Raw genomic sequence first — 26621 nt, 5'->3', positions numbered from 1 at the left:
TGACTCCTAGGCCCATGCCCTGTCCCTATGCAGCAGAAACCTTGTGACTATATTTTAGACTATGAGCCCACTGTTGGGTAGGGACCGTCTCTACATGTTGCCAACTTGTACTTCCCAAGCGCTTAGTGCATGCTCTGCACACAGTAAGCGCTCAATAAATACGATTGATGATGATGATGATAACTCCCAGGCCCGTGCCCCAACCCCATGCAGCAGACAAATGGCAGCAAACCTTGTGACTCCTTTTAGACTGTGAGCCCACTTTTGGGTAGGGACTGTCTCTATGTGTTGCCAACTAGTACTTCCCAAGCGCTTAGTGCAGCGCTCTGCACACAGTAAGCGCTCAATACATATGATTGATGATGATGATGATGATGATGATGATGATGATGATGATGATGATGATGATGATGATGACTCCCAGGCCCGTACCCCAACCCCATGCAGCAGATAAATGGCAGCAAACCTTCTGACTCCTTTTATACTGTGAGCCTACTGTTGGGTAGGGACCGTCTCCATGTGTTGCCAACTTGTTCTTCCCAAGCGCTTAGTGCAGCGCTCTGCACACAGTAAGTGCTCAATACATACGATTGATGATGATGATGATGATGACTCCCAGGCCCGCACCCCAACCCCATGCAGCAGACAAATGGCAGCAAACCTTGTGACTCCTTTTAGACTGTGAGCCCACTGTTGGGTAGGGACCATCTCTATGTGTTGCCAACTAGTACTTCCCAAGCGCTTAGTGCAGCGCTCTGCACACAGTAAGTGCTCAATACATACGATTGATGATGATGATGATGATGACTCCCAGGCCCGTGCCCCAACCCCATGCAGCAGACAAATGGCAGCAAACCTTCTGACTCCTTTTATACTGTGAGCCCACTGTTGGGTAGGGACCGTCTCTATGTGTTGCCAACTTGTACTTCCCAGGCGCTTAGTGCAGTGCTCTGCACACAGTAAGCGCTCAATAAATGTGATTGATGATGATGATGATGACTCCCAGGCCCGTGCCCCAACCCCATGCAGCAGACAAATGGCACCAAACCTCGTGACTCCCAGGCCCGTGCCCCAACCCCATGCAGCAGAGAAATGGCAGAAAACCTTGTGACTCCTTTTAGACTGTGAGCCCACTGTTGGGTAGGGACCGTCTCTATGTGTTGCCAACTTGTACTTCCCAAGCGCTTAGTGCAGCGCTCTGCACACAGTAAGTGCTCAATACATACGATTGATGATGATGATGATGATGATGACTCCCTGGCCCGTGCCCCAACCCCATGCAGCAGACAAATGGCAGCAAACCTTGACTCCTTTTAGACTGTGAGCCTACTGTTGGGTAGGGACCGTCTCTATGTGTTGCCAACTTGTACTTCCCAAGCGCTTAGTGCAGTGCTCTGCACACAGTAGGCGCTCAATACATACGATTGATGATGATGATGATGACTCCCAGGCCCGTGCCCCAACCCCATGCAGCAGATAAATGGCAGCAAACCTTCTGACTCCTTTTATACTGTGAGCCTACTGTTGGGTAGGGACCGTCTCTGTGTGTTGCCAACTTGTACTTCCCAAGCGCTTAGTGCAGCGCTCTGCACACAGTAAGTGCTCAATACATACGATTGATGATGATGATGATGATGACTCCCAGGCCCGTGCCCCAACCTCATGCAGCAGACAAATGGCAGCAAACCTTGTGACTCCTTTAAGACTGTGAGCCTACTGTTGGGTAGGGACCGTCTCTATGTGTTGCCAACTTGTACTTCCCAAGCGCTTAGTGCAGTGCTCTGCACACAGTAAACGCTCAATAAATACGATTGATGATGATGACTACCAGGCCCGTGCCCCAACCCCATGCAGCAGGCAAATGGCAGCAAACCTTGTGACTCCTTTTAGACTGTGAGCCCACTGTTGGGTGGGGACCGTCTCTATATGTTGCCAACTTGTACTTCCCAAGCGCCAAGTGCAGTGCTCTGCACACAGTAAGCGCTCAATAAATGCGATTGATGATGATCATGATGACTCCCAGGCCCGTGCCCCAAACCCCATGCAGCAGATAAATGGCAGCAAACCTCATGACTCCCAGGCCCGTGCCCCAACCCCATGCAGCAGACATATGGCAGCAAACCTTGTGACTCCTTTTAGACTGTGAGCCTACTGTTGGGTAGGGACCGTCTCTGTGTGCTGCCAACTTGTACTTCCCAAGCGCTTAGTGCAGTGCTCTGCACACAGTAAGCGCTCAATGAATACGATTGATGATGATGACTACCAGGCCCGTGCCCCAACCCCATGCAGCAGACAAATGGCAGCAAACCTTGTGACTCCTTTTAGACTGTGAGCCCACTGTTGGGTAGGGACCGTCTCTGTGTGTTGCCAACTTGTACTTCCCAAGCGCTTAGTGCAGCGCTCTGCACACAGTAAGTGCTCAATACATACGATTGATGATGATGATGATGACTCCCAGGCCTGTGCCCCAACCCCATGCAGCAGACAAATGGCAGCAAACCTTGTGACTCCCAGGCCCGTGCCCCAACCCCATGCCGCAGACAAATGGCAGCAAACCTTGTGACTCCTTTTAGACTGTGAGCCCACTGTTGGGTAGGGACCGTCTCTATATCTTGCCAACTTGTACTTCCCAAGCGCTTAGTGCAGCGCTCTGCACACAGTAAGCGCTCAATACATACGATTGATGATGATGATGATGATGATGATGATGATGATGATGATGATGATGATGATGACTCCCAGGCCCGTACCCCAACCCCATGTAGCAGATAAATGGCAGCAAACCTTCTGACTCCTTTTATACTGTGAGCCTACTGTTGGGTAGGGACCGTCTCCGTGTGTTGCCAACTTGTTCTTCCCAAGCGCTTAGTGCAGCGCTCTGCACACAGTAAGTGCTCAATACATACGATTGATGATGATGATGATGATGATGATGACTCCCAGGCCTGCACCCCAACCCCATGCAGCAGACAAATGGCAGCAAACCTTGTGACTCCTTTTAGACTGTGAGCCCACTGTTGGGTAGGGACCATCTCTATGTGTTGCCAACTAGTACTTCCCAAGCGCTTAGTGCAGCGCTCTGCACACAGTAAGTGCTCAATACATACGATTGATGATGATGATGATGATGACTCCCAGGCCCGTGCCCCAACCCCATGCAGCAGACAAATGGCAGCAAACCTTGACTCCTTTTAGACTGTGAGCCTACTGTTGGGTAGGGACCGTCTCTATGTGTTGCCAACTTGTACTTCCCAAGCGCTTAGTGCAGTGCTCTGCACACAGTAGGCGCTCAATACATACGATTGATGATGATGATGATGATGACTCCCAGGCCCGTGCCCCAACCCCATGCAGCAGATAAATGGCAGCAAACCTTCTGACTCCTTTTATACTGTGAGCCTACTGTTGGGTAGGGACCATCTCTGTGTGTTGCCAACTTGTACTTCCCAAGCGCTTAGTGCAGTGCTCTGCACACAGTAAGCGCTCAATAAATATGATTGATGATGATGATGATGGCTCCCAGGCCCGTGCCCCAACCCCATGCAGCAGACAAATGGCAGCAAACCTTGTGACTCCTTTTAGACTGTGAGCCTACTGTTGGGTAGGGACCGTCTCTATGTGTTGCCAACTTGTACTTCCCAAGCACTTAGTGCAGTGCTCTGCACACAGTAAGCGCTCAATAAATACGATTGATGATGATGATGATTACCAGGCCCGTGCACCAACCCCATGCAGCAGAATGAGCACTTGGGGTAGATAAGTCATCATCAGGTTGGACGCAGTCTACTTCCCACGTGGGGCTCTCGGTCTTCATCCCCATTTTACAGGTGAGGGAACTGAGGCCCAGAGAAGAGAAGTGACTTGCCCAAGGACCTACAGTAGACATGTGGCCCCCTTTTAGACTGTGAGCCCACTGTTGGGTAGGGACTGTATATGTTGCCAACTTGTACTTCCCAAGCGCTTAGTACAGTGCTCTGCACATAGTAAGCGCTCAATAAACATGATTGATGATGATTGTACTTTCCAATCGATCAGTCCAGTGCTCTGAACACAGTAAGCGCTCAATAAATACTAAGGAATGAATGAATGAATGAATGATAGAGCACGGACCTGGGAGTGGGAAGGACCTGGGTTCTAATCCAGACTCTGCCAAGTATTTGTTGTGTGACCTTGGGCAAGTCACTTCTCTGGGCCTCATGAGAGCTCACCTCCTCCAAGAGGCCTTCCCGGACTGAGCCCCCTTTTTCCTTTCCTCTTCCCCGTCCCCTCCGCCCTACCTCCTTCCTCTCCCCACAGCACCTGTATATATGTTTGTACAGATTTATTGCTCTATTTATTTTACTTGTATATATTTACTATTTGTTAATGATGTGCATCTAGATTTATTTCTATTTATTCTGATGATTTGACACCTGTCCACATGTTTTGTTTTGTTGTCTGTTTCCCCCTTCTAGACTGTGAGCCCACTGTTAAGTAGGGACTGTCTCTATATGTTGCCAACTTGTACTTCCCAAGCACCTAGTACAGTGCTCTGCACATAGTAAGCGCTCAATAAATATGATTGAATGAATGAATGAATGAATGGAAAGTGGGAATTAAGACTGGTAGCCCCATATGCCACAGAGACTGTGTCCAAGTGGATTTGTTTGTAATCACCTCAGTGCCTAGAACAGTGTATGGCACATAGTAAGCCCTTAACAAATATTATTATTATTATTATTATTATTATTATTATTATCTGGGCCTCAGTTACTTCATCTGTACAATGGGGATTAAGCCCCATATGGGACAAGGACTGTGTCCATCCCAATTTGCTTCTATCCACTCCAGTGCTTAGAGCAGTGCCCAGCACATAATGAGCACTTGACAAATACCACTCAAATGTGCTCACACACACACACACACACACACACACACACACACACACACACACACACACACACACACACACACACACACACACACACACACACACACACACACACACACACACACACACACACACACACCCCTTCCCTATATTCCCCATATACCCAAAGTGCAAAATCATACCTGCAAGGACTTTGATAATCATAATTGTGGTATTTGTTATGCGCTTACTGCCTGTCAGATACTGTTCTAAGTGCTGGGATAGATACAAGATAATCAGATTGGACAGAGTCCCCGTCGTCCTGGGGCTCACAGACTTAATCCCCATTTTACAGATGAGGAAACTGAGGCCCAGAGAAGCCAAGCGACAAGTTTACATTGACCCATCCACAAGGTTCAAGAGTAAGGGGCACTTTGGAGGGCTATGTCTATCCACAAGTTTGGGTGTTCAGAGACAAGCCATTACAAAATCTCTCCACCTATCCCATTCCAATCACTGGGGGACAGAATCCTGGGTTTAGAAGGGCCCCGGGGATGGCATGGAGTTGTATTTTCTTACGTGTTAATTCCTGAGACTCCATCATTTATTTTTACAGTGAGCAATTTACTCATTGTTTGTAGAGTGGCTCTTCTCTAAACGACAGGCGTGGTACTGCAGAGATAAGGTGGAAAAATTGCTTAAGTTGCATTTTCTGGGATTTGGACGACTGACAAAGAGTCTTGGGAGTGCTGGCTCCCTCTCCCTCGTGGCGGCATAAAAACCCACGTTAATGCGATCGATCCGCCGTACAGATCAGAGAACCCGGAGTATCATTCCACCATCTGTTTCCGAAGGATTTTATTCTCAGGCGTTCCGCCTCGGGACACTGGGAAAGAAAAACTCGGGGTTTGGAAACGGATTTGGGACTCACTGAACGTATATGTTTAAACCTGGTTAGATTTATCACGGCCTCTTGGAGAGAGCGTGGGCATGGGAGTCAGAAGGACCTGGGTTCTAATCCTGCCTCTGCCACGACTGCTGAGTGACCTGAGGCAAGTCATTCACTTCTCTGGGCCTCATTTACCTCATCTGAAAAATGGGGATGAAGACTGTGAGCCCCATGTGGGACAGGGACTGTGTCCAACCTGATTAGCTTGTGTCCACCCCGGCGCTTAAAGCAGTGCTTGACACATAGTAAGCATTTAACGAATACCATAAAAATCAGTCAATTGAGCACTTTCGCTCCTCAGAGCCCTTGGGTGCTCAGACCGCTCCCTGGAGCACTTAAAATGCAGATCTTTGTTTCCTCCTTTTTGTAATTTTAGTGTCTGTCTCCTCACTAGATTATAAACTCTATTAACTCTTATTGTGCACTCTCAAGCGCTTAGTCCAGGGCGCTGCAGTAGCTAGGCTTAGTGGAAAGAACACAGGCAGGGGAGTTGGAGGACCTGGGTTCTAATCCCGGCTCCTCCTCTTTCCTGCTGTGTGACCTTGGGCCAGTCATTTCCCTGTGCCTCAGTATCTGCCTTTGAGCCCCTTCCTTCCTCTCCCCCTCGACCCCTCTCCATCCCCCCATCTTACCTCCTTCCCTTCCCCACAGCACCTGTATATATGTATATATGTTTGTACATATTTATTACTCTATTTATTTATTTATTTGACTTGTACATATCTATTCTATTTATTTTAATTTGTTAGTATGTTTGGTTTTGTTCTCTGTCTCCCCCTTTTAGACTGTGAGCCCACTGTTGGGTAGGGACTGTCTCTATATGTTGCCAACTTGTACTTCCCAAGCACTTAGTACAGTGCTCTGCACACAGTAAGCGCTCAATAAATATGATTGATTGATTGATTAATACAGAGATCCAATACCTGTCCCCCCTCCTACTAATTCATTAAGCACTTAGTACAGTGCTCTGCGCACAGTAAGCGCTCAACAAATATGATTGAATTCATTCAGTCAATTATGTGTGTTGAGCACTTACTGTGTGCAAAGCAATGCTTGGGAGAGAATAATATAACAATAAACAGACACATTCCCTTCCCACAGTGAGCTTACAGTCTAGTAGATAATAATAGTAATAATAAGAAGGTGATCTTACTTAGATTGTGAGTCCCATATGGGACGGGGGACTGGGTTCAACCTGATTAGCCGTATCTACCCCAGCATTTGGTACAATGCTCAGCTCATAGTAAGCACTTAACGAATGTCTTGTCCTGTGCCATCGAATCGTCTCTGACCCCATGGACTCATCTCTCCCAGAACACCCCACCTCCACCTGCAATCCTTCTAGTAGTGGATCCAGAGTGTTTTCTTGGTAAAATTGTGGAGGTGGTTTACCATTGCCTCCTTCCATGCAGTCAACTTGTGTCTCCGCCCTCGGTTCTCTCCCATGCTGCTGCTGCCCAGCACAGGTGAGTTTTGACTTGTAGCAGATGGTCTTCCACGCGCTAGCCCCTTCCCAAGCTAGGAATGGAATGGATCGGCCTCTGCTTGACTCTCCCTCCCATAGCTGACACTGGTAGAGAACTGGAAACTCTCCAGGTGCGACCCTGAGAGGACTTAACGAATTCCACGTCCGTTATTATTAGGCACTCAAATACTATAGATTGTTTGCTAGGCACCTAGTCAGGGCTGGAGAGAGAACATTAATATTCTGATAATAATAAAAATAATGATGGCATTTGTTAAGCGCTTACTATGTGCAAAACACTGTTGTAAGCTCTGCTGGGGGGGGAGCAAGGTGATCAGGTTGTCCCTCGGGGGGCTCACAGTCTTCGGCCCTACAGAGAGCTCACCTCCTCCAGGAGGCCTTCCCAGACTGAGCCCCTTCCTCTCCCCCTCGTCCCCCTCTCCATCCCCCCATCTTACCTCCTTCCCTTCCCCACAGCACCTGTATATATGTATATATGTTTGTACATATTTATTACTCTATTTATTTATTTATTTTACTTGTACATATCTATTCTATTTATTTTATTTTGTTAGTATGTTTGGTTTTGTTCTCTGTCTCCCCCTTTTAGACTGTGAGCCCACTGTTGGGTAGGGACTGTCTCTATATGTTGCCAATTTGTACTTCCCAAGCGCTTAGTACAGTGCTCTGCACATAGTAAGCGCTCAATAAATACGATTGATGATGATGATGATGATGATCCCCATTTTACAGATGAGGTAACTGAGACACAGAGAAGTTAAGTGGCTTGCCCAAGGTCACCCAGCTGGCAAGTGGCAGAGTTGGAATTCGAACCCATGACCTCCGACTCCCAAGCCCGTGTTCTTTCCATTGAGCCACGCTGCTTCTCTAAGCAGTGCTTCTATGATCGCTGTTATTATTATCTCTGTCCCTTCCACAGATTACAAGGCGTATCCCATCGGCATGATCTTGTTCATCCCCATTACCTGGGAGAAGGGGTGCAGCCTAATGAAGAAGCCTGGGAGTGAAAGGACCTGTGTTCTCATCCTGCCTCCGCCACCTGCCTTCGATAGCTCAGCTGGTAGAGTGTAGGACTGTAGTAGACGTACTTAGACATCCTTAGGTCGCTGGTTCGACTCTGGCTCGAAGGACTCAGTATTTTTCTCCCCCTTCTAGACTGTGAGCCCGTTGTCGGGTAGGGACCATCTCTATATGTTGCCGACTTATGCTTCCCAAGTGTTTAGTACAGTGCTCTGCACACAGTAGGTGCTCAATAAATACGATTGAATGAATGAATGAATGAATGAACGGGTGACCTAGGGCTAGTCATTCATTCAATAATATTTATTGAGCACTTACTGTGTGCAGAGCACTGTACTAAGCGCTTGGGAAGTACAAGTTGGCAACATAGAGAAACGGTACCTACCCAACAGTGGGCTCACAGTCTAGATGCCTCTGGGCCTCAGTTTCCTCCTCTGTAAAATGGGGATTCACACCCCTCCTCCATCCTATTTAGGTCTCCTTAGCCTTGGGACTGTGCCTGTCCCGATTATTACGTTTCTGTTATGGTGATGATGATATTTATTAAGTGCTTACTATGTGCAAAGCACTGTTCTAAGCACTGGGGAGGTTACAAGGTGATCAGGTTGTCCCACGGGGGTGTTCACAGTCTTCATCCCCATTTTACAGATGAGGTAACTGAGACACAAAGAAGTTAAATGATTTGCCCAAAGTCACACAGCTGACACAGTTGATGGAGCTGGGATTTGAACCCATGACCTCTGACTCCAAAGCCCGGGCTTTTTCCACTGAGCACACTGCAGGTGCTTGGGATAGAGTAAGCACATAACCGCTACCAAGGTTCTTATTCTCCGCAGTCAGTGGAGGTTGATTATTGTATTTGTTAAGTGCTTACTATGTGCCAGGCACTGTTCTGAGTGCCGGGTTAGATGCAATTTAATCAGGTTGGATACAGTCCCCATCCCACATGGGACTCACCATCTTAATCCCCATTTTACCGATGAGGTAACTGAGGCTCAGAGAAGTGAAGCGACTTGCCCATGGTCACACAGCAGACAAGAGGAGAGCCATGCTCTATCCTTTATGCCACAGTGCTTCCGCGGGGGTCTGAGGAGTAGCAGCGGCCAATGTGGAATGACGGAGAGAGCTCTCCCTGAGCTTCCTCTAGGGATACATCTCGGAATTGTCTTTCCCGGAGTTAATTCTGCCGAAGTTTCCTTTTCGATTCCCCCCTCAAAGGCTGCTCTCATACTTTCATCTCCCTGTCTTTGTCCAAGCCTGGCTTTGGAGTTAGCTGGCCAGGTCTGTCCTGCTTCTCCCTGGAAAAGTGGCTCAAGTGGCAATGATTTTTGGATTTCCTTTAGAAAAAAGCAGCAGGAGGGACGCTCTTGCTTGATGGAGGGAGCCCCGCCCCTATCCAGCGTGGCTCAGTGGAAAGGGCCCGGGCTTTGGAGTCAGAAGTCATGGGTTCAAGTAATAATAATAATGATGGTATTTGTTAAGTGCTTACTATGTGCAAAGCACTGTTCTAAGCACTGGGGAAGTTACAAGGTGATCAGGTTGTCCCACGGGGTGCTCACAGTTTTAATCCCCATTTTATAGATGAGGTAACTGAGGCACAGGGAAGTTAAGTGACTTGCCTGACAGTGGGCAGAGATGGGATTTGAACCCATGACCTCTGACTCCAAATCCCACGCTCTTTCCACTGAGCCACGCTGCTTCTCCTGCTCCGCCAACTGTCAGCTGTGTGACTTCGGGCAAGTCACTTCACTTCTCTGTGCCTCAGTTACCTCATCTGTAAAATAGGGATTAAGACTCTGAGCCCCCCATGGGACAACCTGATCACCTTGTAAGCACCCCAGCGCTTAGAACAGTGCTTTGCACATAGTAAGCACTTAATAAATGCCATCATGATTATTATCATTATTATCCAAGCTCAACCCCTTTATTCCCTAGAAGCAGCATGCCTTAGTGGATAGTGCAAGGCACTGGGAATCTAGAAGGACCTGAGTTCTAATCCCGGCTCCGCCACTTGTCTGTGGTGGGACCTTGGGCAAGTCGCTTCATTTCTCCGAGCCTCAGTGCCCCCGTCCGTACAATGGGGATGAAGACTGTGATCTCCCTGTGGGACATGGATTATGTCCAACCTAACAGAATTGTATCTATCCCAGTGCTCAGTACAGGGCCTGGTGCATAGTAAGCACTTAACAAATGTCATTAAAGAATAAAATGCTTCCACCATGGCAGAGGGGGATCACTGTTTCAGGACCTCCATCCCCATCCTTAGCAGAGACCCCCTTTCCCTTTGACCCAAAAGCCCCCCTCTCCCCCTCCAGCCTGCCCCCTCTCTCTGTTCCAGCTTCAGCTGATTGATTGAGAGAACTATTTTATCCCCATTTTATGGGGGGGAAACTGAATCACAGAGAAAATAAGCGACTTGCCCAAATCAATCAATCAATCATATTTATTGAGCGCTTACTGGGTGCAGAGCACTGTACTAAGCCCAAAGTCACACAGCAGACAAGGGGCATTGCTGAGATTAGAACCAGCATGGCCTAGTGGATGAGGGATGGACCTAAGAGCCAGAGGACCTGAGTTCTAATCCTGTCTCTATCACTTCCCTGCTGTGTGATCTTGACCAAGTCAGTTGAGGTCTGTGTGCCTCAGTTTCTGCAACTGGGGGTCTGACACCTTCCCTTCTTAGATTGTGAGCCCCATATGGGACAGGGACTGTATGACGAGAAGCAGCGTGGCTCAGTGGAAAGAGCACGGGCTTGGGAGCCAGAGGTCATGGGTTCAAATCTCAGCTCCTCCAACTGTCAGCTGTGTGACTTTGGGCAAGTCACTTAACTTCTTTGTACTTCAGTTACCACATCTGTAAAATGGGGATTAAGATTGTGAGCCCCATATGGGACAACCTGATCACCTTGTATCCTCCCCAGCACTTAGAACAGTGCTTTGCACATAGTAAGTGCTTAACAGATACCAAAATAATAATAATAATTATAATTATTATTATTATTATTATTATTTGGCCTGATGAACTTGTATCTACCACTGGGCTTGACACAGAGTAAGAACTCGCAACTGCCAAATGGGGGTTTGACACCCTCCCTTCTTAGATTGTGAGCCCCATATGGGACAGGGACTGTATTACGAGAAGCAGCGTGGCTCAGTGGAAAGAGCCCGGACTTGGGAGCCAGAGGTCACGGGTTCAAATTCCAGCTCCACCAACTGTCAGCTATGTGACTTTGGGCAAATCACTTCACTTCTCTGTGCCTCAGTTACCACATCTGTAAAATGGGGATTAAGATTGTGAGCCCCACATAGGACAACTTGATCACCTTGTATCCTTTCCAGCACTTAGAACAGTGCTTTACACATAGTAAGCGCTTAACAGATACCAAAATTATTATTATTATTATTATTTATTATTTGGCCTGATTAACTTGTATCTACCACAGGGCTTGATACAGAGTAAGCACTTAACAAATACCATAAAAAAACCCGGTCTCCTGACTGAAAATGCCTTATTCTCTTCACTGAGCCACAGAGAAGCATCTTCTGTAGTCCTGAGAGGGAAACTGAGAGACAAACAGCTTTAATTCACTCTATCCTTCCAGAGGAGAGTATGATTTGGCAAGTCCTCTGAAGCTAATGTAGCTCATCTTAAAGACCTTTGTTATGTCTTCAGGGCTCAGAGAATCCAGCTCTGGGGGCCGTTTAAGCCAATCCCACTGAGCTCATTCCAAATCCAGAGAGCGGGGAGGATCAGGGCAGATTCTACCCTGATCCCAATCCAGGAGAATGGAGCTTCCCGGCCGGCCTCTGACACTCTCCCCTTTCAGCTAACCTCAGCCATCTGACCCCCGCTACTAAATTACTAAGCATGTTGTAGCCAACAGAGCACAGAACTGGGAGTCAGAAGGTCATGGGTTCTAATCCTGGCTCTGCCACTTGTCTGCTGTAAAACCGAGGGCAAGTCACTTCACTTCTATGGGCCTCAGTTACCTCATCTATTAAATGGGGATTGAGACTGTGAGCCCCACGTGGGACAGGGACTGTGTCCAACCCGATTTGCTTGTATTCCCCGGGCCCTTAATACAGTGCCTGGCACATAGTAAACCCTTAACAAATATGTAATTACCATTACTTGTTAAGCATCCACAGCGGGTCAAGCACTGCATTAAGTGCTGGGGGTGAAAAATGCAGGGATGAGAATTAGACACAGTTTCTGGTCTCCAAGGGGCTCATAAGCTAACAGGGAATGCATCTGTTCTATTGTTTTGTTGTCCTTTCCCAAGCGTTTAGTACAGTGCTCTGCACACAGTAAGCGCTGAATAAATACTAGTGATCGATTGAATAAGATTAGCGGTTGGTTGGGGGTGAGGACAGGGGATCCCTATGGAAAGATGAAACAATAAAACATAAGAACAATATTCATTCACTCAATCATATTTATTGAGCGCTTACTGTGTGCAGAGCACTGTACTAAGCGCTTGGAAAGTACAATTCGGCAACATATAGAGACAGCCCCTACCCAACAATGGGCTCATAGTGAAACAAGAACAATGGTCAATGTACAAAGAACAGTAGGGAAGTGGGGCTAGAGGAACAGATCATCAGGCTCCTCCTGGCAAAGAGAAACAGTGTGGTCTAGTGGTTAGAGCACGGGCCCGGGAGTCAGGCAGACCTGGATTCTAATCCCAGCTAGGCCACTTCTCTGCTGTGTGATCATGGGCAAGTCATTTCCCTTCTCTGGGCCTCAGTTACCTCCTCTGTAAAATGGGAAATAAGACTGTGAACCCCATGTAAGACAGGGACCGTGTCCGACCATATTTGCTTGTATCCACTTCAGCAATCAGTACAGTGCTGCTTGACAAATACCACAATTGTTATTGTTATTCTCTGTGCCTCAGTTACCTCATCTGGAAAATGGGGATTAAGACCGTGAGCCCTATGTGGGACAGGGATTGTGTCCAACCTGATTATCTTGTATCCACTCCAGCGTTTAGTAGAGTGTCTGCCATATAATAAGCGCTGAGCAAATACCACAATTATTAATTATTATTAATTTTCTTTTGACCACGTCAGACTCGGGGCGTTCTGCGAGCCAAGCGGTGGAAGCCAGGCCTAGGGCTCGTGGCCCTGGGCCATGAAGCCATTTCTGCTGAATCAGGTTAGAGTTGGAAACCCGGCTCCTGCAGCCAGCAGATCCCAACACCATCAATTTTGGAGTTTCGGGAGAGAAGCCAGAGGGCCTGAGTGGTTCAGAGACAGGGAGGGATGGGGGCCTGCATTCGTCTTGTCAGATTTATTTTTGGGTTCGCGGTGCTCCGTGGAGAGGCTCAGATTGATGCACCCCATTAACCTCTGGGACGGGAAAGACTGTTTCTTCAAACAGGAGATGATGGAGTCGAGAAGAACGGGAAGAACTCTGGGCCTCAGACTCCGGGATCCCACAAGGAAAAGTTGGTCGAAACGCTGAGAGTTCATCAACTGCAATCCACATGCTCTACCACGTGCCTTCTGCCTGACTTGGGTAAGTCACTTCACTTCTCTGGGTCTCAGTTACTTCATCTGTAAAATGGGGATTACAACTGAGAGCCCCACGTGGAACGTGGACCGTGTCCAACCCGATTCGCTTGTATCCACCTCAGCATTTAGTACTGTGCCTGGTGCTTAGTGAACACTTAACAAATACCATTTTAAAAAAAAGGAAGGAAAAGGGAGGGGGCAAAGAAAGTGGAGAATCAGTTATATCGGTTATTCAGGCTTTGACATTCACTCTTTCTCTAGCAGCATGATTGCCAGAAAGAAATTGCTGAATGCTGGTGGATAGCAGTCTTGCATTTATCTTGAGAATAGTAGATCAATAGCAACCTGAATGTCAACTAATAGTTGCTACTGTCCATACAGTGTCCTGGTTAATAACCATCATAATGTCTGCTATTACCACAAAGGGCTTCAGGACTCAATAAATCACTCAGTAGCCCCTTTTGGTTTACAGACAAAATGATTGCAAAGTACAACCCACTAGGAAATGATCCTCCTCGTTTTGGAAGAGTCGAAGATTTAGAGCGATTCTGCAGGACTTTCTTTGGGGCATTTGGGATTGTCTCTGTTGTCGAATTGTACTTTCCAAGCGCTTAGTACAGTGCTCTGCACACAGTAAGCACTCAAGAAATACGACTGAGTGAATGAATTTGGAGGGGAGAGAGTAAAGGAATGTGTTTTTGACTGGGGAGTGTCTGAAGAGATTTAACTTCTACCAAAGAGAGGGTCACTTTGAGATGTTGCGTGTCTCACACAGATCCCCGTTTTGTTGATAAGGAATCTGAAACCCCAAGAAGTGAAGTGACTCACCCCAGGTCACACACAATGATCATCTCATTCATTCATTCAGTCACTCAATCGTATTTATTCATTCATTCAATCGTATTTATTGAGCCCCTACTGTGTGCAGGGCACTGTACTAAGTGCTTGGGAAGTACAAATTGGCAACATATAGAGGCGGCCCCTACCCAACAGCGGGATCACAGTCTAGAAGGGGGAGACAGACAACAAAACAAAACATATTAACAAAATACAATAAATAGAATAGTAAGAAGCCAGTTCCAGTTCTACCACTAGGCTGGCTGTGCAATTGAGAGGAAGTCGCTCAACCTCTCTGGGCTTCCGTTTCCTTCTCTGTAAAATGACACAGTCTGTGGTATTTTTTGAGCGCTTATTGAGTGCCAGGCACTGTATTAAGCACTTGGCAGAGTAAGCAGTTGATCAATCAGTCGTATTTATTGAGCGGTTACTACGTGCAGAGCACTGTACTAAGGGCTTTGGAGAGTACAATATAACTGAGTTGGTAGACCTGTTCCCTGTCTATAACAAGCTTACAGTCAAGAGGTAATAATAATTATGGTATTTATTAAGTGCTTACTATGTGCCTGGCACTGTACTAAGTGCTGGGGTGGCTAGAAGCAAATCAGGTAGGACACAGCAAATCAGGTTGTCCCATTTTGGGGCTCACAGTCTCAATCCCCATTTTACAGAAAAAGTAAGTGAGGTCCAGAGAAGTGAAGTGGCTTGCCCAAGGTAACACAGCAGACAAGTGGCAAAGCCAGGATTAGAATCCAAGACCTTCTGACTCCCAAGCCCGTGCTGTATCCACTATACCATGCTGCTTCTCTGTACAATTCAACAGAGTTGGTAGACTCATTCCCTGTCCACAGTGAACTTACAGTCTAGATGGGAGTGAAAACAAAACGGGGTTGATACCGTGAGGATTAAAATGAAAGTTCTTCTGAAGGAATTAAAGCTCTGGAGAAATTCACAACATGATAGCAATCGCCATTCCAGCATTCTTCATGTTCTTCCACCTGTAATAACAATAACAATGGGAAGAAGAAAAAGAAATATGACAGTTGTTAGGTGTTTACTGTGTGTCCAACAATGTACTAAAGTGTTGGGGTCAAGTCAAGACTATCAGTTTGAACACATTCTCCGTCCTACATGGGGCTCACAGTCTAAAAGAGAATAACTACCTCAGCCCCATTTTTAGAGATGAGAAACTGAAGCCCAGAGAAGTCAAGTGATTTGCCCGAGTCCACACAGCAGACAACTGGCAGAGCCAGGATTAGAACTCAGGTCCCAGTGCCATGTTTATTCCACTAAGCCACCCTGATCGAGAACCGTGACTGATCAGGACCATTCTTGATTTCTGTAGCAATTTTTGGGAAAATTTGAGAAAAATGGATGAAATGCGTCGAATGCTTTGCACGGCTCACTGTTGCCCTTTCTCACTGCCACTCATGGGAGACATCATTTACTGAGCACCTCCTATGTGCAGAGCACTGGACTGAATGCCTGGGTGAGTACATCACAAGTCAGCCACGATTAGAACCCATGACCTCCTGGGAGTCAGAAGGACGCTGACTTGTTCTGATGATTTTGACACCTGTCTACATGCTTTATTTTGTTGTCTGTCTCCCCCTTCTAGACTGTGAGCCCATTGTTGGGTGGGGACCGTCTCTAGATGTTGCCGACTTGTACTTCCCAAGCGCTTAGTCCAGTGCTCTGCACACAGTAAGCACTCAATAAATACGATTGAATGAATGAATGACCAGGGTTCGAATCCCAGCTCCACCACTTAATGTGCTGTGTGACCTCGTGCAAGTCACTTCACTTCTCTGGGCCTCAGTTCCCGCGTCTTCCCTTCCCCGCTGCACCTGTATATATGTATATATGTTTGTACATATTTGTTACTCTATTTATTTATTTATTTCACTTGTGCATATCTATTCTATTTATTTTATTTTGTTAGGATGTTTGGTTCTGTTCTCTCTCTCCCCCTTTTAGACTGTGAGTCCACTGTTGGGTAGGGACTGTCTCTATATGTTGCCAACTTGTACTTCCCAAGCGCTTACTACAGTGCTCTGCACACAGTAAGCGCTCAATAAATACGATTGATGATGATGATGTAAAATGAGGATTGAGACTGTGAGCCCCAAGTGAGACAGGGTCTGTGTCCAATCCTATTTGCTTGTACCCACCCCAGCTCTTAGTACAGTGCCTAGCACATAGTAAGCGCTTAACAAATGTCACAATTATTATGATGATGATCAGAGGGACGCCCAGTTTGGGTCAGAGCATGCTTGGTTTAGGTCCCAAGGCAATCTAGGAACTGTAGGATGAGCTTGCCCGGAAAAGCGGCGGATTTCGAACCCCCGCTTCCACTACCTCCTCCCCTTCCCCCCAACCTCTCTCCCGGTCGCCGAGTTGTCTCGGATTCAACAAAAATAACATGGTTACCTCCATATGGTGAGGGGTGACCTCAGAGTCTGCCCACTCGGAGGCCTTAATGGCATCCAGAACAGACCGGGCCGGTCTGTTTCTGCTTAAGGCCCATCAGCTGTCTGGGCGGGATTCATTTAGCGACATCCACATCTCTTCACGGAGGAACGTAGTCAGTCACCTTGTTCGTTTAGTACGGGGTTTAGGGTCACCAGAATTTCCAAAGCACTAGCAATAACGACAAAAAAAAAAATGGCCTCGTAGACAGAAGGAGGCCTGCAAGAGCAGGAAACATTTTCTTTTTATGCGTTTCTCTTCTAAAGAGAGGGGAGATAGCATCGTTGTTCCTAAGAATCACTTAGGGGGGCTGTTGCTATGGCCTCTGCCATTATTTGTTACAGAAATTGATTTTTTATCATTATCTAGCTGGAACATCTTCTGTTTTCTCTGATCTTCATTTCTTTAGTTAATTTATAGGTTCATTAATATGGTGCCTCTTTAGGATTTAATTTTATTTACTTTGATTTTTTTTCTTAAAAATGAGAAATGCTTCTAAAGTAGAGGGAAAACTGAAAGATGGCACTCGATACTATATAAACATCTCCAGGTTGTCCACCCCAGGCTCGCTTTTAACCCCCTTAGGTCCTCTCCAGGAAGACTTTCTAAACGTCAACGTGACAGCCAATCCTTCCACTGTACTTACTGAGTGCTTACCTTAAACGCTTCTCCTAAATTTTTAGGAAAATGTAATATGCACCACCCTCAACTCCACAGCAATTATAAGACACAACATGAAGTAGTGGATAGAGCACAGGCCTGGGAATCAGAAGGTCCCGGGTTCTAATCCCTGCTCCACCACTTCTCTGCCAAGTTGTCCTGAAGGGGCTTACTACTTGATGGGAGGCAGTATTGGGGGCAGGGAATATAATAATAATAATAATAATGGTATTCGTTAAGCACTTTTCTGTGTCTATTGTTATATTGTATCTCCTAAGCGCTTAGTACAGTGCTCTGCACACAGTAAGTGCTCAATAAATACAACTGAATTGAATGAATGAACGAGCGAATGGATAAATTAGGCCCAGTGACAAAAATGTGGGTCTGGGAGCTGGCTTCTATCAATCAAGCAAGGGGGAGGGAGAACACTTTATGACCCCCCACTTTACAGATGACAAAACTGAGGCTCAGAGAAGTGAAATGACTCGCCCAAGGTCAAGCAGCAGGGAAGCGGTGGAGCCAGGATTAGAACCCGGGTCCTCTGCCCCCTAGGTCTGTGCTCTTTCCGCTAAGCCTGCCTGCCTCATCAAGCTTTGTTCAAAACCGATGCTAATTCACGGGGTGGGGAAATTCAGGGATGGAAATCACAGTGCTCAGCACAAAGTAAGTGCTCAGTAAATACGATTGAATGGAAGAAGAGACACCACCGGGTCTGTTGTGAAGGTTGAAAGGAAAATTAGGTTCAGAGAGACAGCCTACAACTTGCACGCCTCTCAACGTACACGTTGAGAGCGGCTTTGGGAATCGAAACGGAAAAGCTGAAATGCTGAACGACGCTCCTGAGAGATCAAAATGATAGTAATTTCTGCATAATTTGGGTCTTTATTGGCCTGGGATTCTCTTTCATGCAAATCACTCTTTCCCGCAGACTGCTGGAGAAAGGACGAATTGATTCCTCGGAAGCTGTGTGAGGAGCTGGATTTGGGTGATTATCCATTCCCTCCCATCGCAGTGTCACTGAAGAAAAAGATGTTCTGACCTTTCTAGTGGACACAGTGACATCTGGGAAGCGGGGTGGTCGGTTTGATCGATCCCGGAACTGGGAGTCTGAGGACCCGGGTTCTCCTCCGGGTTCACCTGTGCCTCAGTTCCCTCATAAAGTCATTTCACTTCTCTATGCCTCTGATCCCTCAATAAATGTGATTGAATGAATCATTCCATCATTCTTTCGGTTGTATTTATTGAGCTCTTACTGTGATGATGATTATGGCATTCGTTAAGCACTTACTATGTGCCAAGCAGTTTTCTAAGAGAAGCAGCGTGGCTCAGTGGAAAGAGCCCGGGCTTTGGAGTCAGAGGTCATGGGTTCAAATTCTGGCTCCACCACTTGTCTGCTGTGTGACCTTGGGCAAGTCACTTCACTTCTCTGGGCCTCAGTTCCCTCATCTGTAAAATGGGTATTAAGACTGTGGGCCCCACATAGGACACCTGATTACCCTGTATCCCCCCAGCACTTAGAACAGTGCTTGGCAAATAGTAAGTGCTTAACAAATGCCATCGTTATTATTATAAGCACTGGGGTGGACAAAAGGTAATCAGGTTGTCCCACATGGGGCTCACAGACTTGATCCCCATTTTACAGATGAGGGAACTGAGGCACAGAGAAGTGAAGTGGCTTACCCAAGGTCACACAGCAGTCATATGGTGGAGTGAGAATTAGAACCCACATCCTCTGACTCCTGAACCCAAGCTCTTTCCACTAAGCCACTCTGCTATTGTGTGCAGAGCACTGTATTAAGCACTTGGGAGAATACATTATAACAATAAGCAAATGCATTCCATGCCCACAACTAAACTCAAGTCTAGAGACCAGCTTACTGTCTAGATTCAAAACCCATGCTCTCTCCCCATAAGAATAATAATAATAATTTTGGTATTTGTTAAGCACTTACTATGTGCCGAGCACTGTTCTAAGTGCTGGAGGAGATACAAGGTACTCAGGTTGTCCCACATGGGGCTCAAAGTCTTAATCCCCATTTTACAGATGAGGGAACTGAGGCACAGAGAAGTTAAGTGATTTGCCCAAAGTCACACAGCTGACAAGTGGCGGAATCAGAATTAGAACCCATGACCTCTGACTTTCCATTGAGCCACTCTGCTTCTCTAGGGGGCCTGATTATCTTGTATCTACCCCAGCGCTTAATACAGTGCCTGGCACATAATAAGCACTTAACAAATGCCATTAAAATAAATTTAAAAAAATCCTTAGAGGACTAGTGTACAAACCCTCCAAATTGTAAGCTTGTTATGGGCAGCAGATGTGTCTGCAAATTCTGTTGTTTCCAAGTGCTCTGCACACAGTAAGCACTCACTAAATACAATTGAATGAATGAATGAATGAGCACCTCTATAGTGTCTTGACTGCTAAGTTATTGTTGGCAAGGGACGTATTGTTTTATTGAACTCTCCCAAGCTCCTAGTACAAGTGCTCTGCACCTAGTAAGTGCTCAGTAAATGCCACTGAGAACTCAACAGTGGCTTCTTCCTGCCTCTCCCTCCAGGTGGGGAGTGATTAAGCCCCACTGGGTTAGCCCGTACTCAGGTGTTTTCCGTTGGTTGCCATCTGCCTAAAAGCTCACAGCTGGGCCTTTAGCTGGGCAGTCCCTGTTTCTCTCTGAGGAGAAAGGAGTTAGCTCTCTTTCTGTAGAGTTCCCGGTGGGTACCTCCACTTTATTGGGGATAGAGGGGTTCTAGGGTGGGGGCAGAGGAAGTAGGGAGAGGAGCAGAAGAAATAGGAAGAGAAAGGGAGAAGTAGTAGAAAGGAGAGAGTGAGGGCAGAGGCAGCAGAAAGAGGGAGAGAGAAGAGCAGCAAAGCAGTAGAGAAGGGCAGAGAAGCCACAGAAAGAGGGAAAGAAGGGCAGAGGTGGGAGAGAGAAGGGCAGAAGCAGGAGAGAGAAAAGGGCAGAAGTGGTAGAAAGGAAAAAGGACTTGCCAGGGATGTGTCTAGAGGGTCCTCCGATCCGCAGTTAGCAAAGCTGACTCAAGACCCATTGGGAATGTTTGAGCTCTCACTGCCACCAGTAGCCTCAGGGGAGAGAACAGGGGGAAAATCATTATTCTTACATGCAAGAATCCCTGCTCACCTGCTGGACACTATCTCATTAATTTTCAGGCCTCTGGGGAGAGTGTGGAGCGGCTAGAGGCCCACAGTCCACCGACTTCATGCTTGAGTTCTCAAGGCCAGCATTCAGAACCTGCACAGGCCTGCTGTCCAGCAGCAGGCAATGCCAGTCATCGTGTTGGAACAATAAAAAGTGGGTGAGTCAGTGGCACTGTTGGCGGTGCCCTGGATCTTCCCAAAATGGTCGCGTTTTCTTTGCGGGTGGGGTCAAAGACTTCTATTTCACCCTGAAATGCTGGTTCAACTTGTTTCATGGCAGACTCCTGAAGTTGTTGGTCTGAATCTCCTGACACTTGTATGTGGGTGTGTATAGAAGAATATAGCTCCAGGTTTTTACCAATTCGCTGAACTTTTTCAAAGGTCATTTTCCTGCTTGGTTTGGTATTCAGGATGTTGACTTCCTCCCTGTGTTTCAACTTGAATCTCTGAATCAAACCTTAAGCGCATTCCAAGAAATGAAGTTTCTTTGAAAAAAAGATGGTGTCGTTTAAAGCCCTTGGTTGTGGGCTGGATTGTCTTCTACCTCCCAGGCTTTAGGAAGAAACAGGGTAGTGGAATTAGAAAGGCTCGAGGGAGGAGTATTTTCTTCAAAGAATTAATGGGATGTAAGGAAGGCCTACTGTGCGAGGAGCACTGTGCTGGATGATTGGGAGATCAGACCATCAAAAGTCATTTGTGTTTCCACTCTTCGTAGCAGGGTGCTTTTTTTTTTTTGTTTAAATCTGGGCGTTCAAAGAGAGGAAAATAAAGTGTCAATATGATATACCCTCTTGAGTTTGCTTACCAAATGCTGTAGCTGCATGTTGTTGAAAAATGCGTATTGTAATATGTGGGCAGGGAAAATGTTTTTTAATTTCACTTAAGCTGGTGTGTCGTTTGAAAATGAAACTCAGGCCATTTGAACACTCTGGATGGGCTTATAAAACTCAATTAAAATAATGTGATGTGCGGGAACAATCAGAGACCGGAGTTAAATTTTAATTTAAAGCTCCCTTTTGGTGGAGTCTAATTTGAATATTCTTTAAAGGGAGAGATTTAGGATACAACTATTGGGGCAGATGACACTGTAATTCCTACCCCAGCAGATGTTTATCAAAACAACAGAAGGTAAGCATTTGATTGACCGCTGGAAGGCCTTTGGAGGAGGAGAGTTGTGGTCATTTGGATGGCAGGATTGGACTGTTTCAGTCAGTGGGAGATCAACATCTGTTTCCTCACTCAGAGGCGGCGCAGCCTAGTTGCGTTTACTAGTAACCGCTTACTAAGTGTTCAGCGCTGTACTAAGTGATGGATTAGTCAAGCAAATCAGGTTGGACGTGGCCCCTGTCCCACATGGGAAACGGGGGTAAGCGGAATGACTCTAGACTGTAAGCTTGTTGTGGACAGGGAGTGTCTGTTTATTGTTGTGTTGTCCTTTTCCACAGGACGCTCTCAAATATGATTGATTCACTTTAGTGTATAAAAAATGAACCGTGCCTGCTTCCATTTCACCATCTCCTAGTTCTATCGAGTTGCTCATGTTTTAAAATGGGTGACTAAGTGCTCCATATATTCGCATTTTTCATGATGGCCTTCCCTCTTCAATGTTTGAAGAGAAGTGCTGACAGTGAGTGATGAGCTCTCTTTGGGGAAGGCAGACAAAGGGAATATTTACTGCCTATTTGGAATGAGACAGGATATTATTCCTCCTGAGCAGAGATGGAGGCCTCCCCTTACCTTTTATTGAAGGCGAAATGATATCCCAATTAAGATTCACTTCCCCTGTTGGAGGATGGAAGATATACTGCCTAACAGCCTCTTTTGTGCTTCCAAGGTGTTAGGGTATGACTCCCCAGTCTGCTGCTTAGTTTTTTTATTTTGGGGGGGGGCCGGGGGGTGTCCTCTGGAAGTCACCGCTGCCCATCTCTTTGCTTATTCGTGAGAGAGCCAGTGACATCTTGCAAACCACCAGCACTAGAGTGAATAAATCATATTTATTGACCTCTTACTGTATGTACAGCACAGTACAAAGTTCTTGTAAGAGTACAGTAGCAATGAGCTTGTGGTCTGGTGGGAGACAGACATTAATATAAATAAATTACAGGGCTTGGCACAAGAGTGTTAACAAATACCATAATTATTAATATGGAGGTATTTGATGTCCTGGTTAGATCACGTTTCTGGTCCTAGCTCTTCCCCTGGTTTGGGAACAAGGGATTAGGATCAGGCTTCCCAAGTGCTCAGTACAGTGCTCTGCACACAGTAAGCGCTCAAAATATATATATATATATATGATTGAATGAATCAGGGTCTTGATCCTAAAGATCTGGGACTTGAATTTATCTATCAATCAATGGTGCTTACTATGTGCAGAGCACTATACTGAATGCTTGGGGAAAGTACCATACAACAGAGCACGATTCTTGCCCACAAAGAGCATACAGTCCACAGCGGGAGATAGACATTAAAGTGGACTAGGGGTAGGGGAAATTCATTCTGCTTCTTGGAAAACTCCATCTCCCATTGAGAGAAGAACTTTCTAGCTCTCTTAGGCCATTTTGATGTGGAAGTGATCTTTGTGACAAGCGTTCAGCCTGTTTTCACCCTCTGGCTCAGAAAATTTCTATCAATCGAGAGCGCCTATCAAGAGATTTCTGTGCAGAGCACGATACTGCATCCTTGTTTTCTGGGCAACTTTGGGTTAGTCGCTTAAATGTCTCTGGACCTTAATTTCCTCATCTGTAAAATGGGGATTCAATACCTGTTCTCCCCCCTACATAAGCTGTGAACTCCAGGAAAGGACAGAGACTGTATCCTGCCTGATGATTTTGTATCTACCACAGACCTAAATACAGTGCTTGGCACCTAGTCTTCATTCATTCAATTGTGTTTACTGTGTGCAGAGCACTGTACTAAGCACTTGGAACAGTACAATACTACAATAAACAGATAAGCATTTAGCAAGTATTACCATTATTAGAGTTAGTAGACATGGTCCTTGCCCTCAAGGAGCTTGCAATGTAACAGGGAAGACAACACTATATCAATTATAGTGGGGAGAAATAGCATATACAAGCAGCTCCATAAGTGCTCTTCTCTGGGGGCAGACAGCCTCTGGTATAAAAGAAAGATTACTTGTGTTTTGGTTGAGTTAATAGCAACATCGAGCAGAGTTAATAGACTTTCTGCGGTTGAGTGAGTGTAATAATGCAGTTTTTTAAGCATTTCCACATTTTTGAGGCCTGGGACTGCCTGCCCTAGAGGTCTGTGTGGGGAAATCATCTGGTCATTCAAGGCTTCTCATTTAATTATTTTAAACACTTGAAATAAATTTTGGGCTAATATGTAATGGCCCAAATGGATCGGGATGAAGTTAATAACACTAATAATTGTGGTATTTAAGCGCTTACTGTACTAAGCACTGGGGGTTGGCGAGATATAAGCAAATTGGGCTGGACATAGTCTCTGTCCCACATAGGGCTCACAGTCTTAATCCCTATTTTACAGATGAGGCAGCTGAGACCCAGTGAAGTGACTTACCCAAGATCACACCGTAGACAAATGTCAGAGGCAGCATTAGAATCTGCTTCTCTTGGGAGTGAGGATCGTGGGTCTTTTTCCCCTCAAAATCAAAGGCTTTATTGCAGAAGCAGCGAGGCTGAAGAAGCAGTGCGACTTAGTGGAAAGAACACGGGCTTTGGAGTCAGAGGTCATGTGTTCAAACAGACTCCACCACTTGTCAGGCATGTGACTTTGGGCAAGTCACCTTCTCTGGGCCTCAGTTACCTCATCTGTAAAATGGGGATTAAGACTGTGAGCCTGCCATGGGACAACCTGATCACCTTGTAACCTCCCAGAGTTTAAAACAGTGTTTTGCACATAGTAAGCGCTTAATAAATGCCATCATTATTATTATTGTATCTACCCCAGTGCTTAGAACAGTGCTTGGCACATAGTAAGAGCCTAATGTTCCATTATTATTATTATATGGGGCAGGGACTGTCCAACCTGATTAACTTGTATCTACTCCATTGCTTAGAACAGTGCTTGGCACATAATAAATGCTTGACAAATACTATTATTATTATTATTATTATTATTATTAGAGTCCTGGTTCAATTTCTGTAATCCTCCATCTTCCCAGCATTTATAAAGTCTGGGTGAGAGAGAGGTCAGTTGATGAGAATTCATTTGTCCCGGGGTTCCTATTCAGGAACAGAGACTGAATGAACTCTGTAAGAGGGTGAACCTATCTCAGATGGGTATTCCAAGAGTTGTGAATGAAATCTCCTTGAAAGCAGGAGTTTTGGCAGTTTCTCCCTTACTATGGTACTTAGTTCACAGAAGGCCCTCAGACACTGTGAGCTTGTTGTGGGCAGGGAATGCGTCTGATGTTGTATTTTACTCTCCCAAGCATTTATTACAGTGCATTGCACACTAAGCGCTCAATACAATGGAATGAATTTTGGCCCTGGGTTAACCAATCACCTGAGCTGGAGCTCAAGGGGAAACTGTAGCTGTGAAAAGTGGAAGGTCACCTTCTTCGTGACTCTCCCAAGAACTTAGCACAGTGCTCTGCATACAGTAAGTGCTCAGTGAATCCCACTGATTCATTAGAGGCCTAGCAAACTCTTTTTTTTTTTTTTCTTCAGGGATGATTGGGTATTGTACAGAGCATCACAACAGCCTTTGATTCCAGCTTCTCATTCATTCATTCAATTGTACTTATTGAGCACTTACTGTGTGCAGAGCACTGTACTAAGCACTTGGGAAGTACAAGTTGGCAACATATAGAAATGGTCCCTACCCAACAACCGGCTCACCCACTGAATGAGGGTGAGGAAACTGAGACCAACTGAGGTCTAGTGGAAAGAGCACGGGCCCAGACTCAGAGGACCAGCTGTGTGACCTCGGGAGAGTCACTTAAAGTCTCCTGTTAAATAGGGATCCTCTACCTAGTCTCCCTCCTTTTTTGGAGTGCAAATCCTATGTCAGGCAGTCATATTTGCTGAGCGCTTACTGCCAGAGCACTGTACTAAGCACTTGGGAGTACAATATAATGAAGACACATTCCCTGCCTACATTAAGCTTCCAGTTTAGAGGGGAAGACCAACGTTAATAGAAATAAATGACATATATGGACACAAGTGGTGTGGGGCTGGGGATGAATAAATGGAGCAAGTCAGGATGAAGCAGAGGGGAGTGGGAGAAGAGGAAAGGAGGGCTTAGGGAAGGCCTCTTGGAGGAGATGTCTTCAATAAGGTTTTGAAAGATTGAGGGAGTTTGTCTGCAGATAGGAGGAAGAAAGGCACTCCAGGCCAGAGTCAGAACACAGGTGAGGGGTCAGCAGTGAGAGATGAGATCAAGGTACGGTGAGGTTGGTGTTAGAGTGAAACATGCAAGCAAAGTGTGGGACAGAGACTGTATCTCACCTGACAAACTTGTAGCTACCCCAGGGCTTAGTACTGCACTTGGCACCTAAGCACTTAAAAAAACAACATTATCATTGTAATCTGAGCAAGGAGTGGCCTTTATTGGCCGTGAGACCCTCGGAATGAAGGTATCCTCAAGCCAAACTGGGCCAAAAAGTCTCACACAAGTTCTCTTCTTGCTCTTTTGACCCCAAGGGGCCCCTACGTTTATTAATTGCCCACCGCTTTTGAAGCAGCCAGCT

General features: G+C 46.2%; 1 protein-coding gene and 2 non-coding genes across 3 annotated transcripts in view; 2 read left to right on the top strand and 1 right to left on the bottom strand.

Moving 5' to 3' along the window:
* Positions 1-7274: 7274 nt before the first annotated feature.
* On the bottom strand, positions 7275-7412 carry LOC119945345. The gene has a single exon (XR_005456214.1). It is a non-coding gene; the product is annotated as a small nucleolar RNA SNORA7 (small nucleolar RNA).
* Positions 7413-8326: 914 nt separating this feature from the next.
* Positions 8327-8414, top strand: TRNAY-GUA. The gene is given in 2 exon segments: positions 8327-8363; positions 8379-8414. It is a non-coding gene; the product is annotated as a tRNA-Tyr (tRNA).
* Positions 8415-21082: 12668 nt separating this feature from the next.
* C24H21orf91 (chromosome 24 C21orf91 homolog) overlaps positions 21083-26621 on the top strand; it is a 104248-nt gene continuing 98709 nt past the window's right edge. The window contains exon 1 of the mRNA XM_038766215.1: positions 21083-21105. The gene's annotated coding sequence lies outside the window, so the exon portion shown is untranslated. The remainder of the gene's footprint in view (positions 21106-26621) is intronic.

This window comes from Tachyglossus aculeatus, chromosome 24, assembly GCF_015852505.1.
Source record: "Tachyglossus aculeatus isolate mTacAcu1 chromosome 24, mTacAcu1.pri, whole genome shotgun sequence".
NCBI lineage: Eukaryota > Metazoa > Chordata > Mammalia > Monotremata > Tachyglossidae > Tachyglossus > Tachyglossus aculeatus.
This window is presented reverse-complemented; position numbering and strand designations above follow the sequence as displayed.